Source organism: Oryza sativa, chromosome 4 (genome assembly GCF_034140825.1).
Source record: "Oryza sativa Japonica Group chromosome 4, ASM3414082v1".
In the NCBI taxonomy this organism is placed as follows: domain Eukaryota; kingdom Viridiplantae; phylum Streptophyta; class Magnoliopsida; order Poales; family Poaceae; genus Oryza; species Oryza sativa.
The window spans coordinates 12,850,211-12,865,416 of record NC_089038.1 but is presented as its reverse complement, the minus strand read 5'-3'; the positions used below and the strand labels follow the sequence as shown (position 1 = coordinate 12,865,416).

At 43.3% G+C, this 15,206-nt stretch overlaps 2 long non-coding RNA genes across 3 annotated transcripts; both read right to left on the bottom strand.

The window, feature by feature from the left end:
- Positions 1–2,403: 2,403 nt before the first annotated feature.
- On the bottom strand, positions 2,404–4,311 carry LOC9268970 (uncharacterized). Of its 2 annotated transcripts, none has more exons than XR_003242111.2 (2): positions 4,087–4,311; positions 2,404–2,957 (listed from the first exon to the last, which is right to left on the bottom strand). It is a non-coding gene; the product is annotated as an uncharacterized lncRNA (long non-coding RNA). The 2 variants fall into 2 exon arrangements; XR_010740772.1 differs by having other exon boundaries at positions 2,404–2,934.
- Positions 4,312–6,371: 2,060 nt separating this feature from the next.
- On the bottom strand, positions 6,372–7,327 carry LOC136356089 (uncharacterized). Its single transcript, XR_010740771.1, has 3 exons — positions 7,060–7,327; positions 6,793–6,984; positions 6,372–6,708 (listed from the first exon to the last, which is right to left on the bottom strand). It is a non-coding gene; the product is annotated as an uncharacterized lncRNA (long non-coding RNA).
- Between the last annotated feature and the right edge of the window lie 7,879 nt (positions 7,328–15,206).

Below are 15,206 nucleotides of genomic sequence, written 5' to 3'. Positions count from 1 at the left end.
TTTTGTGTGAGACCCAAATGTTTTAATCGTGATTCACCGAAATGTTTTAATCGATATGTCTTAATTTGATTCTTTAGATTTAGCTACAGTCTGAATCACTGACATCACAAAGAAGCTACAGGAATTAATTGACGGCTTTGATCTCCAGCATGGACAATGCATGATTAACCCTAATCACATGGATGGCAGTGACAAGGCTGCTCTCAGCGCCAACAAAATCAAATATAGAGTATAAAATTGCAATGTCCACATAGCAATGTGGGCAGATCATCATATTGGCCACACATCAGCAAGTGATGGTGGTAGACTGAAGAGGTAAGAGCGTCTGCCAAAGTGCGACATATATTCTAAAATGGCGTGAAAGGTTTCAAGGAGCTACACCCTCTGTCTTGAAAAGAATCAACTTCTAGTTATGAACTTGTCAAGATTCATCCCTAGATGTTCGTTTATATGGGATGGAGGAAGTTGTAAAATCAAAGCGTGTTTGATTATTATTCTGTGATGAACAATTGGCATTTGAGTTTATTGGTTTTGATATTTGGAGATTATTGGCGAAGTAGTTTTGGATATGATTGATTTTCATGTGATGAACAGGGTTTGCTATTTTGTCGGGTCTGGTCAGACCGGGCTGGTGAGGCCGGTCAGACCGATGCTATGCGAGCGGTCAGACCGGCCAGCCCGTGGTCTGACCGGCCGACTCTGTGTCGGTTTCGGTTTCGGGTTGTTTGTTTGGATATCCGTGGATGTTTCATGTTTATGGCTTCTAGATAGATACTATACGTATGTAATACTGTTATTTGCTAACAATGAGTCAAATTGGAGATAGCTTGGTCTTAGAATATGGTTTCTTTGTTTGATTCATGTGTAGGTGTCTTAATGCCTCCGGAGAGTATTGCCAGTGATGGATCGGAATTCAACTTGGAGATAAGGTGACGTCCGGACGGTCAGATATCATGCGGGATACTTAGGCTAAAGATCAATGCACGTGGTTGGTGAAGATTCCATATGGCATACGATGGAAGGAGTATGTGATGCGGAGTCGAATTTGGAAGGAGTCCAAATTTGGTATGATTGGAGTTTGTAAAGTTGGTTTCTTGTACGGAAAGGTTTCCTAGGTGGATTAGGACTTCTTCTATGAGTTTAGTTTGTGGCTTTAGACTGCATACCTCATGTATAAATAGAGGGAGGGTGTGGCCTCCCGATATCGCTTTTGAGAGCATTGAATTGAGAGTTGAGTTAGGGTTTCGAGTTTAGTCGAAATTTTCGAGGAGTGTTGTTGTTGCACTTTGTAAACACAAAAAGAAGTAATAAAGTTGTCATATACATCAAGAGTTCTTTGATTTGTGTTTGCTCGGTTTCGGCGGTCTAACCGGCGAAATACCATCAGTCAGACCAGCGGCATCGTGGCGGTCAGACTGGTGGCGACTTCAGGCGACGATAGCTAATCTCGCCGGTCAGACCGGAGATGCAATCTCGGTCAGACCAACAACATTCAGGCGGTCAGACCGGCGCATCTACTTCGGTTAGACCGCGATCCGACGAATTCGAGGGTAACTTTTATTTCCACTAAAAGTTTTGGTTTTTGGGTATACCAACCATTCACCCTCCTCTGGTTAGCTTAGTTATTGGTATTCGATCCTATAGAAGTAGCTGTTACTTCTTTTATCACTTGTTTCTTAATGCTCTATCTACATATACGTCTATCTGAGGTGGGAGGATCAAGGGTACCTAGGATGTGGAAGATGGGATTACTAGTGTGTTTTTATACTTGGGGCAATTGCATCAGTGCCCCCATTTTCGAAGCCAATTGCTGTTTTACCCCAAATTTTTAGGGTTTGCAGTTTTACCCTTACTTTTTAAATCTGAAGAAGCCATGTACCCCCACTTCTAGCAGCCGGTTTTAACAGTGTTAGTTGTAGAGAAAAGGATATTTATACCCTTGGTTGTTATTGCAATTTTGCCCCATTTTTTTCAGCTTTGTGTGATTTTGCCCCTACTTTGTGACTTCAGCTTATGTGAATAATTCAAATGTGAGAATCTGCTATGATGTTTTTGTATTTTTAACAAAAAAACTCACAAAAAACTAGACAATTACAAAATTTGACCGAAATTTAAATAAAATTTGGACAGCATTTCGATAGAATTTTGACACAACTAGCACAAGTCACATATAAAGCAAGCATTACAAAGTGTCCCATACAAATTAGCCATGGTACATATAAGTCATCAACCACAAACATTGAGTGTCCACAAACATAATTGCACACATCACATATCCACAACATAGAGGGTAAATTACCACATATTACAGTCCAGATCATATTACTAAGTCTATATATGCACAAAAGTGCACAACATATAGATAGATGTCCAAAAGCAAACAAACCATGAAGATTCTGGAACTAGATTGAATAGAGGTATATTCAATTGAAATTTTCTCAACAGTAAAATAAAAATCAGTTAATATTGGATTTGATGGAGCACCTGACAAAGTGACAAACTTCTGCAGTTAAGAAAAACTACCAAAGACTGAGTAAACGATAGCAGTCAAATAAAATTGACTTAACACGGTTGTGGAATAAAATTGAGTTAAACTTCAAACTACAAAGTGTTCAACTGAAATTGCGGTGAAATTGCGGTCAGGCTTGTGGTAGCGCTTGACAAGGCAGACGCTGTCCTTGGCGAACTCGCGTAGAGGGTCGACGACTGAGTCGACGGCGTCCATGGCGGCGGCCGGAGATCTCACGGGGCTTTGCGTAGAAGAGTCGCGGCCGCCGGTTGTGGACCTCCTAGGAGCGGGCGCCGGCCGGCCCTCGACGCGGCCGCCCGACCGCCCTCGACGCGGCAACTGCCATCCTGGGAGTGGGCGCCGGCGCACGCCCTCGGCCGCCTCGCTCTGTCGCGCACTGCGGGCCCACTGCCGCCACCAAACGGCTGTCACAAGTGATTGTAGACGGCTGCTTGAGATTCAAAAAGTGAGGATAAAAATACAAACCCTAAAAAGTAGGGGCAAAACAACAATTGGCTTTCAAAGTGGGGGCACAGATATAATTGTCCCTTTATACTTTCAAAAGAATCTTGCTTAAACATGTCTTTATTTATTGGGTTCATTAGATTCATGCCATTATAAATTTTATAGTTTGGAAATATGCCATTAATATTTATCTATTTGATACCATGTCATTACAATTTGACGAGCATTGGAGATATACCACTACATATCCTTTCACAGTTATATCTAACTTTTTAGGACCAAATTACCCTTCTTCTGCTTCATCCCTTTCTTTCTCCTCTCTCATGTCATCCAACCAACAAACTCTGACCATCCGACGAGGTTTATGTAGCCGGCTGCATCCTGTAGTGGTGGACTGCACGGTGAGGACTACAGCTTGGCACCGCCGATCTCCCAAAACACCTCCGCGAGCAACGCTGCATCAGTGCCCTCCACTGGCGCATCCGACGTGGTCTCGGCAAAGTTCGAAGATGCCGTCGGTGGTGGTTGGTCCGTTCACAGGCTGGTCGGTGGCGTGGACGGCAGGAGCGCCCGCCACATTGTTGGAGCCGAGGTGCTGCCCAGCATGTACGAACTATACGGAACTAGCCTGTACACTTACGCTCATACATGGCGTGGTTCAGTCACTGTACGTCTCTACATCTACACAGTTATACACATACATAGGCCAATGCATGCTGTATATTCCTGAATCCTAGCTAAAATGGGTGCAAGCAAGCAACTGATCTCACGGCTGCATGCCACTAGCCACATCAAATTCTAAAAAGAGAGAAGAGAGGGGAAGTAGAAAGGAAGAAGAAAAGGGTAATTTGGTCCTAAAAAATACTCCCTCCGTTTCAGACTATAACATTTTCTAATAGCACAGTAGCGGAGGACGGAAAAAAAAGAGGTATAACTCATGGACACATACCTAATCGCACTATACTGTACGGCACAACATTGTATCAATATTCAGCATGGCAATAATCACTGGAACAAGGGAGAGGATAGATATGCATAGAATCTGAAAAAAGGAGAGCAAGGATTGATTAGGGACGATTGAATCGGGAGGAAGGCCACTTGCTTCAGCTTACCTGCTGCTGCTTGCCTTACGCCTACCACATCGCTCCTGCTGTCTGCTGTCCTAGCCGCGTAGCCGCGCCACCGCACACCAGCTCTGGCGCCCAGTCGCCGCTTGTTGATCTCATGCGGGGAGCTGGATGCGGATGCCTCCCGCAGTTCCAAACGGCCGCGCCGTCGTCGCCTCATCGTCCGCCGCGGCGGCGGAGATGGGGAATTTCTGAGCTAGGGTTAAGTCTAGTGAATCATCCACATATGCCCACATTAACACGAAACGAGCCCAATGGGCCTACGATTGAGTGGAGAGTGGCCCAGCAGCGAGTGCCCTGTCTTCGCCCATCGCCTGACGCCGCACCTCGCCTCTGCACCTGACTGCCGTCAGCGGCTTGCCGGAGTTGGAGGTAGAGGGTGTTGGTACGAGCGGGCGGCGAGGTATGGCGAGTCCTCCACCACTGCTCTAGCATTACCCACATTTATATAGATGTTAATGAATCTAGCACATATATGTCTAGATTTATTAACACAAATATGAATGTGGGCAATGCTAGAAAGTCTTATAATATGAAACGGAGAAAGTAGATAATACTGTGAAGTGGTATGTAGTGGCATATCTCTAATATTTGTGAAATTGAAATGACATGGTACCAAATATATGAATAATAATGGCATATTAGCAAACCATAAAATTTATAATGTCATGTATGCAATTAACCCTTATTTATTTTGTTTCTGATGAGCTATGCAAAATTAGTTAAGATGATTTTTTTGTTCATTACGTTTTTATTTTAAAGAAATGTTTTGTTGTGGGACATCACCAAGCAAAATATCTTTTCTATTTAAAAATATAGAAATGTTAATATCTATTTGTGTGGTACACACATAATCATTTTTTCACACAATTTTTTCCTTCTACACATATATCCTCTTCATATCTATTTGCTTATGATGTTTATATATTATAAGGTTACTAACCACAGAAACAAAATGTTAGGTATGTACCAAAACTTCCATATATATATAGGAACCACTCTACATGGTCTTAATCATCCATATAACCTCTTGACAGGGCAACTGATTGAGAATCATCTGTAGTTTTGTCCACAGTCCTAGCAATATGAGGAAAATGGGCACCCCACTTTCTGCATTGTATTATAGGGTTACTAATTGAGCACCATGCATGTGTAGATTGAACGGCGGTCCCAACGTTTTTATTTTAAAGAAGTGTTTTGTGGGACATCACCAAGCAAAATATCTTTTTTATTTGAAAAGATAGAAATGTTAATATCTATTTGTGTGGTACACACATGATCATTTTTTCACACATTTTTTTCCCTCTACAGGTATATCCTCTTCGTATCTATCTTCTTAAAATGTTTATATCTTATAAGGTTACTGACCACAGGAACAAAATGTCAGGCATGTACTAAACCTTCCAGTATATAGGAACCACTCTACATGATATTAATCATCCAAATAACCTCTTGATAGGGAAACTGATTGAGAATCATGCGTAGATCTGTCCACAGTCCTGGCAACATGAGGAAAATGGGCACCCCACTTTCTGCATTGTATTATAAGGTTGAGCACCATGCATCTGTAGATTGGATGACAGTCCTAGTGTTATGAGGAAAATAGTCACCCTGCTATCTACATTCTACCCAATGGTTCCCTACTCGAACACCGACGTTCCTTTTGGGTCATGGACTTTGAGAGAATTAGACGAAAATGATTAGGTGCAATAGTCACAAATATTTGTCTATTGGAAGCATTGCCATTCCAGCCCTCTTATCCCTTTCAGTAGAGAATGTTTTATTAGGCTAATCTTTGTTTTGTTTCTAATGATAAACTGATGTTTCACCAGCTGAGCTAGCACTGTTTGTAGCCTTGGCCATACGGATAGCTTGGACTAGTGCTCAGCCAATTCTTAGTTCTTGTGCCACTTTTAGTGCAGTAGGTGCTCAGCAATTGATGGAAAGTTCTTTTACCATTTTGAATCAACCTATGGAAACATTTCAAGCAGAAGTTGTCACTACAGCAGAACAAGCTAGCAGTGACGGGCTCAAACCCTCTTCTGTGACGGATAGACCCCCTCGTCACAGATCAATGGTCACTGATGACTTAACTCACCTTTGACGGGTGTAGCTCCGTCAGAGGTGACAGACACCTTTGACGGGTTGTATCATGTGACCCGTCACAGATGAGAAAAATCACCCAAAAAAAAAGGAAAAAAGAGCCACAACCACAGCTCAACACCCGTCACTGATGTAGATTTTGATAAAAAAAAACAAAAAAAAAGTGCTTCTGGGTAGTTGCCATCGCATTCATCACACACAACATTTCATCACACAGAAAAGTCTTCACGAACATTTCATCACACATAAAACAGCCATGGCAAGCAAGCAATTCGTCAATCACCTGACGAGCAACAAAAACGAAGGGAATAAATGGTTGTGGGTTTTGCCGGGCAGGGCTTCTTCATACCACGGTGGGCTTGAACTCCTTGGCGCGCTAGACCTTCTTGAGCTCGGCCTGGAGGCGACCTTGCTCCTCCTCCTTGCGGATGACCTCGTCCCTATTACTGCTCCTCGACGCCGCCCTCTTCGCCTTCTGCACCCGGAAGCAGCCGACGGGGGAATCTGCAGTTCTGCACTCGTCAGTTGGGGACGCAGCCGGCGGACGGAGGAGACGACGCCCCGGTGGCCGGATCCGCGTCCCCTGACCTTGTGGAGGATGGATCTAGCGCCAGGCGGTCGGAGGTGGCACCCGTCAGTTGGGGGATGGAGGTGGCCCCCGGCGGTCGGGGATGGAGGCCGCGGCGCCGCCGTTCACCTCCTCCTCGCCTCCTCACCGCTGCGTCGAGCCGCCGCACCGCAGCACCGCCGCGCGCCGTTGAGAACTCCACGCCGCTGCCACTTCAAGAAAAACCGGATTGAGAAATAAGAGAAGGGAGAGGAGGGGAGAAAGAAGGGGGAGGAGGATGGGGGTACTGCCGCCGCCGCTCGCAGCCACGCGCCGCCGCACCACCTCGCCGCTTCACCTCCGCACCGCCGCCGCCGCTGCCACGCACCGCTGAGCCGTCGCCGCCACGCGCCGCCGCACCACCTCGCCGCTTCGCCTCCGCACCACCGCCGCCGCCACGTATTGCTGAGCCGCCGTCCAGCGCCGCCTCGCCCGAGGGCGTCGGGTCCTCCGCCGCCGTCGCAAGAGCGGCGTCGCCCAAGGCATTTTTTTTCGCGGTGGAGAAAATGTGTGGATAAGGGAGAGAGAGAGTGTGAGGGAGAGAGAAGATATACATATTAGTCTGACCTAGTCAAGTCCCCACCCACACCTGTGACGGGCCTAGTGACCGGACCGTTTGAGGTGAGTTAACCTCACCTTTGACGGTTTATAATCATGCAACCCGTCATAGGTAACTAGTCACCTGTGACGGGCCAGAAGTGGAAGCCGTCAGAGGTGACGGTTTTCATTACGGGACCGTCACAGGTGACTAGTTACCTGTGACGGGTTGCAGAAGGATGCCTCACTGATGACGACATCCTATAAGAACCGTCAAAGATGACCCTCATCACTGACGAGTGCTAAAGTCCGTCACAGATATGTCGTCAAAGGTGTGAGGATCTGGTGTAGTGTGTGGCCTTATGGTATTTGTCAAATACATCTAAGCAAACCAAAATATTATTTGATGGACATGGATACTATAATAATGGAGTTTCATGTTCAAGAAAGTACAAAATTCTGAAACACAAGCATAAATGGTGTTCACATTCCCATGCATTCTATTAAGCCACCTTATCTTCATAGGACAATGTAGGTACATGAAAATATAAAGCGAAACAAAAATAAATCACTGCAGCTAAATTAGTGTTAAATGTGTTGAACTAACTGGGTTAACGGTTACTGTCAGGGTTATGGATAACCATACCTCCTATCCTACGATTAACCAAGTATACTAGATTGGTGTATCTCATATTCTAGGTATGTTTCCGTAAGCGAGAAGGAAATATACAAGATATTATGAAAAATATCCTTACGGGCTAGAGACTATCAGAGTCCTACTCGGAAAGGCTTGGGACTATTCTGTGTCGTGCATGTTTCGTTGTCTCCGAGTTCTACTTGGAGACTAAGGCAACTCGCGGTATAAAGGGCACACCCTCGGAGGGGTTTAGGATCATCGAATCCTAGAGCCAATACATCCACCACAGTTTACGAAGCCGAAGGATTCAAGCCGAAGCCGTCGGGAGATCTCGTCGATCAATCTCGACAAGGATCTTGCCGGTATCATCGGATTCATCTATTCCCTTTGTACTCTGTGATTTTTCATATCAATCTCATATAAACTGGATTAGGGCTATTACCTCAAGAGGGGCCTGAAGAAGTATAATCCTTGTCTTTTGTTTGCTTTGATGTCGTATCGTGTAGATCCTCGTACCAACGTACCCCACCACTCTATTTATCCGGTCTACGGGTATCCCCCATCGACAGTTACAAATAGATAACCCCGTGTTATTATAATGAGTATGATCAGTTGACTAATTTTTCCATGGAAATGTATCATGGAAAACAATAAATGATGCCAACATAAATTTGAATCTATATAGACTATATAGTATATCCCCACTAACTCATTTCTCAGCATCCACAAAAATAATAAGTAGCATGAATATTAGTGTGATAGGTGATCAGCAAATGGCGCATGTTATTTTGCCATTCTCAATTCCACTTTGAAAACATTTCAAGCAGAAGATGTCACCACATGGTGTCTGCAGAATATTACTACAACAAAAATATCTTGTAGAAACATTTTTCTAATACTTCAGAAACATTTTTCAAATGTAGTGGTATTTTCAAAAATGCCTCATTAGTCCCTTCTAGTCAATTTGATATAAAAATGAAGACATTTATTTATTGCAGCATTTTTTATAGAAACTTTGTTTTCTCTAAGAGAGTAGAGACATTTTCTAGGGGCATTAGATTGTGCAAAAATATCTTGTAGAAACATTTTTCAAATACTACAGAAGCATTTTTCAAATGTCTTTACAATACTATGGTGGTATTTTCAAAAATGCCTCATTAGTGCCATCTAGTGAGTTTGTTATACAAATGAAGACATTTATGTATTGCAGCATTTTTTATAGAAACTGGCATTTATGTATTGCAGCATTTTTTATAGAAACTTTTTTTCTCAAAGAGAGTATAGATATTTTCTAGGGGCATTAGATTGTGTGACAAACATAGCAAACCACTGTGAAAAAATAAGTGAAAACTTTATGATTCCTTGCTACTTTAAATCCTAGAACTCGAAACCTCTTGAGAAGTTCATTCTTATCTTCAATGCACTAACCATCTCAACCTCATGTGGCTACATGTTTAATATATGCCTTGTGTTGCTTATATCTAGATGTTTTGCACATATTAATGTGTGTTGCTTATATCTAGATGTTTTTCACATATTAATGTCCTAAAAAGTGCCTCTACATATGTTAGAATCTCACAAGAAAATGACTTTACATTTGAGGCAAATGTTGGCCCAAAACCGGGAGACATTGACCCAACCGGGAGAAAGCCTTGCTACACCCTTGCTACACCCCAAAAGCTAGCTCAAGAGGTGAGGGGCTCCCCCCACTTTTAAGTTGGTTCAACTCCCCCTAGATAAGTAATGTGGGACTATTCCCAACAATCTCTCCCGTCACACGTTGGTGCCCCTTAGCCCTGACCGGCCTCACACACAGGCACATACGGGTTACATTGGTGCCCCTTAGCCCTGACCGGCCTCACACACGGGCACATACGGGCCTCACACCCGCGGTCCACTGACCGACCCCACACACGGGCACATACAGGCCTCACACCCGCGGTCCACTGGGCTTTGGGTTTACACCACCCTGATAGTGCACAAGCACTAGAGATTGTGGGTTTGGCTCTGATACCACTTGTTGGCCCAAAACCGGGAGACGTTGGCCCAACTGGGAGAAAGCCTTGCTACACCCCAAAAGCTAGCTCAAGAGATGAGGGGCTCCCCTCACTTTTAAGTTGGTTCAACTCCCCCTAGATAAGCAATGTGGGACTATTCCCAACAGCAAATTCTTAATTGCCTATACAAATATACAATGCCGCTGGAAGATGCAAATTTTAAAGTGTCTCTAGACTATATAGCTCTAAATGTTAAAGGCAAATTGTAAATTGTATCTTGAAAAGTGTCAATATATAAGGTTTTTGTTGTAGTGTATACATGTGCTCAACTCAACTTTTTTTTTTAAAAAAAAAGAGGTCAGCAAGGTGATGAAAATGTCAGCTCTCATATGTGGATTCCCTGAAACTAGTGACCATAAACTTTTTTGATTGCCTGGTATAGTGTGATGGACATATGTGTAGAGAGGTTGTTCATCGCGTCGAGCGAGTTTTTGCTAAAGTGGAGGATATATAACGGCCGGATATAAAGGGCAGTGATGGGTTGTTCCGATTGCAGCATGTAGAGGAACCCATTGATGTTCTTGTTAGCAAGCAAGCAGGATTGTTGTTGTCCCTGTCCTCTCTGGTGCTCCCATCGTCCCATGAGCTTTAGCTATATTCTGAACCACTGGCATCACCAAGAAGCCTCAGCAATTGACGGCTTTGATCTCCAACATGGACAATGTCTGATTAACCCTAATCACATGGATGGCAGTGACAAAGCTGCTCTCAGCGCTAGCAAAATCAGATGAATTTGCAATGTCCCTAGAGCAATGCATGGCCAGATCATCATATCGGCCACACATCAGTAAGTGATGGTGGTAGACTAGAGAGGTAGCAGCGTGCACCAAAGTGCGACATAAGTTCTGAAATAAATGGCGTGAACGGTTTCAGGGAGCTACACCCTTTGTACTAAAAAGAATCAACTTTTAGGAATGAATCTGGATTGGTTTTTTATTTGATGGAGGAAGTATTTGTTACTTCTCTTCTTACTTGTTTCTTAATGATCTCTCTATATATATACGTCTATTTGAGGTGGGAGATATCAGGGTGTGTATGATGTGGAAGATGGGGTCACTAGTGTGCTTTTATACTTTCAAAAGAATCTTGCATAAACATGCCTTTATTTATTTTGTTTCTGATGGGCTATGCGAAATTAATTAAGATGTTTTTTTGTTCATTACGTTTTTATTTTAAAGAAGTGTTTTGTGGGACTTCACCAAGCAAAATATCTTTTTTTATTTAAAAAGATAGAAATATCAATATATATTTGTGTGGTACACACATGATCATTTTTTCACACAACTTTTTCCTTCTACAGATATATCCTCTTCATATCTATTTGCTTAAAATGTTTATATCATTAAGGTTACTGACCACAGGGACAAAACGTCAGGCATGCACTAAACCTTCCAGTATATAGGAACCACTCTACATGATATTAATCATCCAAATAATCTCTTGATAGGGCAACTGATTGAGAATCATGTGTAGATCTGTCCTTAGTCCTGGCACCTGGCAACATGAGGAAAATGGGCACCTCACTTTCTGCATTGTATTATAAGGTTACTAATTGAGCACCATGCATGTGTAGATTGGATGGCGGTCCTAGTGTTATGAGGAAAATGGTCACCCCACTATCTACATTCTTCCAATGGTTCCCCACTCAAACACAGAGGTTCCTTTTTGGGTCATGGTCTTCGAGAATTGGACCAAAATGATCAGGTGCAATAGTCACAAATATTTGTCCACTAGAAGCATTGCCATTCCAGCCCTCTTATCCCATTCAGTAGAGAAAGTTTTATCAGACTTATCTTTGTTTTGTTTATAACGATAAACTGATTTTTCACCAGCTGAACTTGCACTGTTTACACCCTTGGCCATACGGATAGCTTGGACTAGTGCTGAGTCAATTCTTAGTTCTTGTGCCACTTTTAGTGTAGTAGGTGCTCAGCAATTGACACAAGCTCTTTTACCATTCTGAGTCCACCATTGGAAACATTTCAAGCAGAAGTTGTGGACACATGGTGTCTGTAGAATACATGTAAGCAAACCAAAATATTATTTGATGGACCTGGATACTGTAATAATGGAATTTTATTTTTTTGCAGGTAATAATGGAATTTTATGTTCAAGAAAGTACAAAATTCTAAAACACAAGCATAAATGGTGTTCATATTCCTATGCATTTTGTTAAGCCACCTTATCTTCATGGGACAATTTAGTTACATGAAAATATAAAGCGAAACAAAAAATAAATCACACTGCAGCTAAATTACTGTTAAATGTGTTGAACTAACAGGGTTAATGGTTACAAATAGATAACCCCGAGTTATTATAATAAGTCTCAGTTGTCTAGTTTTTCAATGGAAATGTATCATGGAAAATAATAAATGATGCCAACATAAATTCGAATCTATATAGACTATATAGTTCATCCCCACTAACTCATTTCTCAGCATCCACAAAAATAATAAGTAGCATGAATATTAGTGTGATAGGTGCTCAGTAAATGGCACATGTTATTTTGCCATTGAGTAAAGTCCATCACCGGTCCCTAAACTTGTACCGCTGTGTCTTCCCGGTCCCTAAACTCACAAATCGACTGTTCAGATCCTTAAACTTGTTTGACTGTGTCATCCCGGTCCCAAAACTTGTAGATCACTCGTTTAGGTCCTCCAACTTGTTCAGTTGTGTCACCCCGGTCTCTAAACTTGGATTTGAATATTATCTGGGTTAAATATGACGGTCTAATGACTTTATATTTAAAAATAATTCATAACTTTTTCATGTGAACTCTAATTGTAACATACCCAAGCCTGTAAACCTAAGAACTAAATTTAATTTAAATGCATCATGTGGTTGTGGAGTGATTTTAATTGTTTTTGGATCTTAATCATCTCATCATCATATGCAATGATAGGCCTAGAGTCACAAAAATAATTAATCTGGTAATTATATGCATCCAAAAATTCTACAAAAATTCTCAAAAATACCTTGATATGTCAGAAATCAACCCACAAATTTTCAGAGTTTTTCAGTAAGGTTTGCTAACTCGTTGATCTACTTTAATCTCTCCAAAATCCTGAAAAACTGCTTAGCAGATTCAAACTTGCTCTCTCTGTAAAATTTATTTCAAAATCTCTTTTTGAAGTTTGGTTTCAGGTCTTCTACTAACATTCTTCTAACACCCTAAGGAGTGGAACACCCTGGATCACTCTCTAACCCTTTCTTCCCTCCCTCCAAAAATCCAATCAGCTATCAACTGCACTATCAACTGCTGCTAACCAACACTGTCAACCCATGTTCATCCCTCCATCAAACCTAAACCAGAGACTTCTAACCCAATCCACTTCAGCACATTTACTCTCCACATCACCCTCGACCAAGAGGATCTCTAGCCCAGGCTTCTTGCTGCACAAAATCCACCTTGAATCCCCTCCAAAGATCCTTGGCAGGCAACCCTCTTTGACTTTGCCTCCAAGGCTATTTTCGAATTTCTTTCACTGACGGTGGGCCCCACACCCCCTGGGACCCACATGACAGCCTCCCACTCTCCCCTCACAGCATCCACCATCCCCCATGCCCAATGGATGCCCAAGGAACACAATGAGAGCACCAGCCACCTCTCTCTCTCTCACTCCCCCACTCCACTCTTCCTTAGAGCAAGTTCAATAGTATAGCCCACTGCTAGCTCTAATTTATCTATAGCCAATCTAATAGCTTATTCATACAATAGTTACATACTACACTATTAATATATGGTCCCACCTGTCATACACACACTGCGTTTTGGAGTCCGTGCTACAGCTGACTACAAATCTGTGGCCCGCTGCCCTTCTCTCTCCTCATTTATCTGCTTAAAATATATTTGCAGCTGGCTTATAGCCTGCTATTGTACCTGCTCTTATTTCCCAAGACAAAGCACCAGAAGCAACAGCACACTCCCCACATCGCGTTCCAAGTCCAAGAAAACACACCCCACGCCCAGAATGCCCAGAGCTCGGTCATCTTCCCCGGCTCCGGCGACTTAGTCATCGTCGCTGTGCATCCCCAGTGAGTCCCTCTCTCTTCCCTCCTATGGAACATGACCTACGCATCACGCCGAGCTCACCCGTACCCGTTTTGCCCTAGGCCAATCTGTCGAGCACGTGGTGGGCGTCACCGTCCTCGCCGCCGGCCACCCGAACCGCTGACGCCGCTCCGGCCGCCGTTCCTCACCACCGAAGCAACACCAAGCTCCGGTGAGTTTCCGCCGGATTCCTCGCGCATGCACCCTCTGTGGCTCATCCGTAACACCCCTGTACTCTCGAAGTTGCAGTTCGCGCCTTGAGTCGATCCGGCGACGTCGACGCCGGAGTTTTGCTGCCGTTGGCCAACAACCACCGTCTCCACCGCTCCCTGGACCTCGCTGCCTCCGTTTCTCTGCTTGGTGAGCACCCTGGTACCATATGAGAGCACATGCACTAACCCTTTTGCACTATCCAAGCCTCTGCATGCACATACATGGGCATACCAAGACACACCGCCGCTGTAGCTCATGTTCCATGGGCTACAGACCACCATTTCCCTCACCACCACCACTCACGGATGCGCAAGAACGTTCTCTACATTTTCTCTTTTGTTCTCGAACCGATTCGATCCACCGATCGCCGCAGGTGAGCCGTAGACCGAGCTCAGCCATTGCTGTTCCCGATGTGAGCTAGCTGGGGACTTCATTTCTTGAATCTGATCGACACTAGGGTCCAATCTGAAAACTGCCATGAATCATATTAGTAGAACCTTGATGGAAATAAACAAAAGAATAGGGACTCTTAAGAAAGTTTGCTGTCCAGGTGGTAGAAGGAGTGCGGGTTGATTCCCCCAACTTCCGAGGGCCTCTCTGCAAATCTCCTTTCACTGACCTGTGGACCCTGCTGGAATTCAATTTCGAAAATTGATTTCTATTTTGGTTTCAAGCAGAGAATGAGCAGAACTTCTAAAATTTGTAGAAAATTCATTTTAACTTCAAAAATTGTGAAACCAGTTTTATTAGATCCATAAAGCTGTGAAATATTTTTTTTAAAAAATAAAACTGGGTACTTTCTATACAAACTTTTCCTTTATTTTTGTTTTGCCATAAATGTTGCCTAGAACTTGTTAAATCCATAACAAATTGAATATAGCTCTAAAAATTGTGAAACCA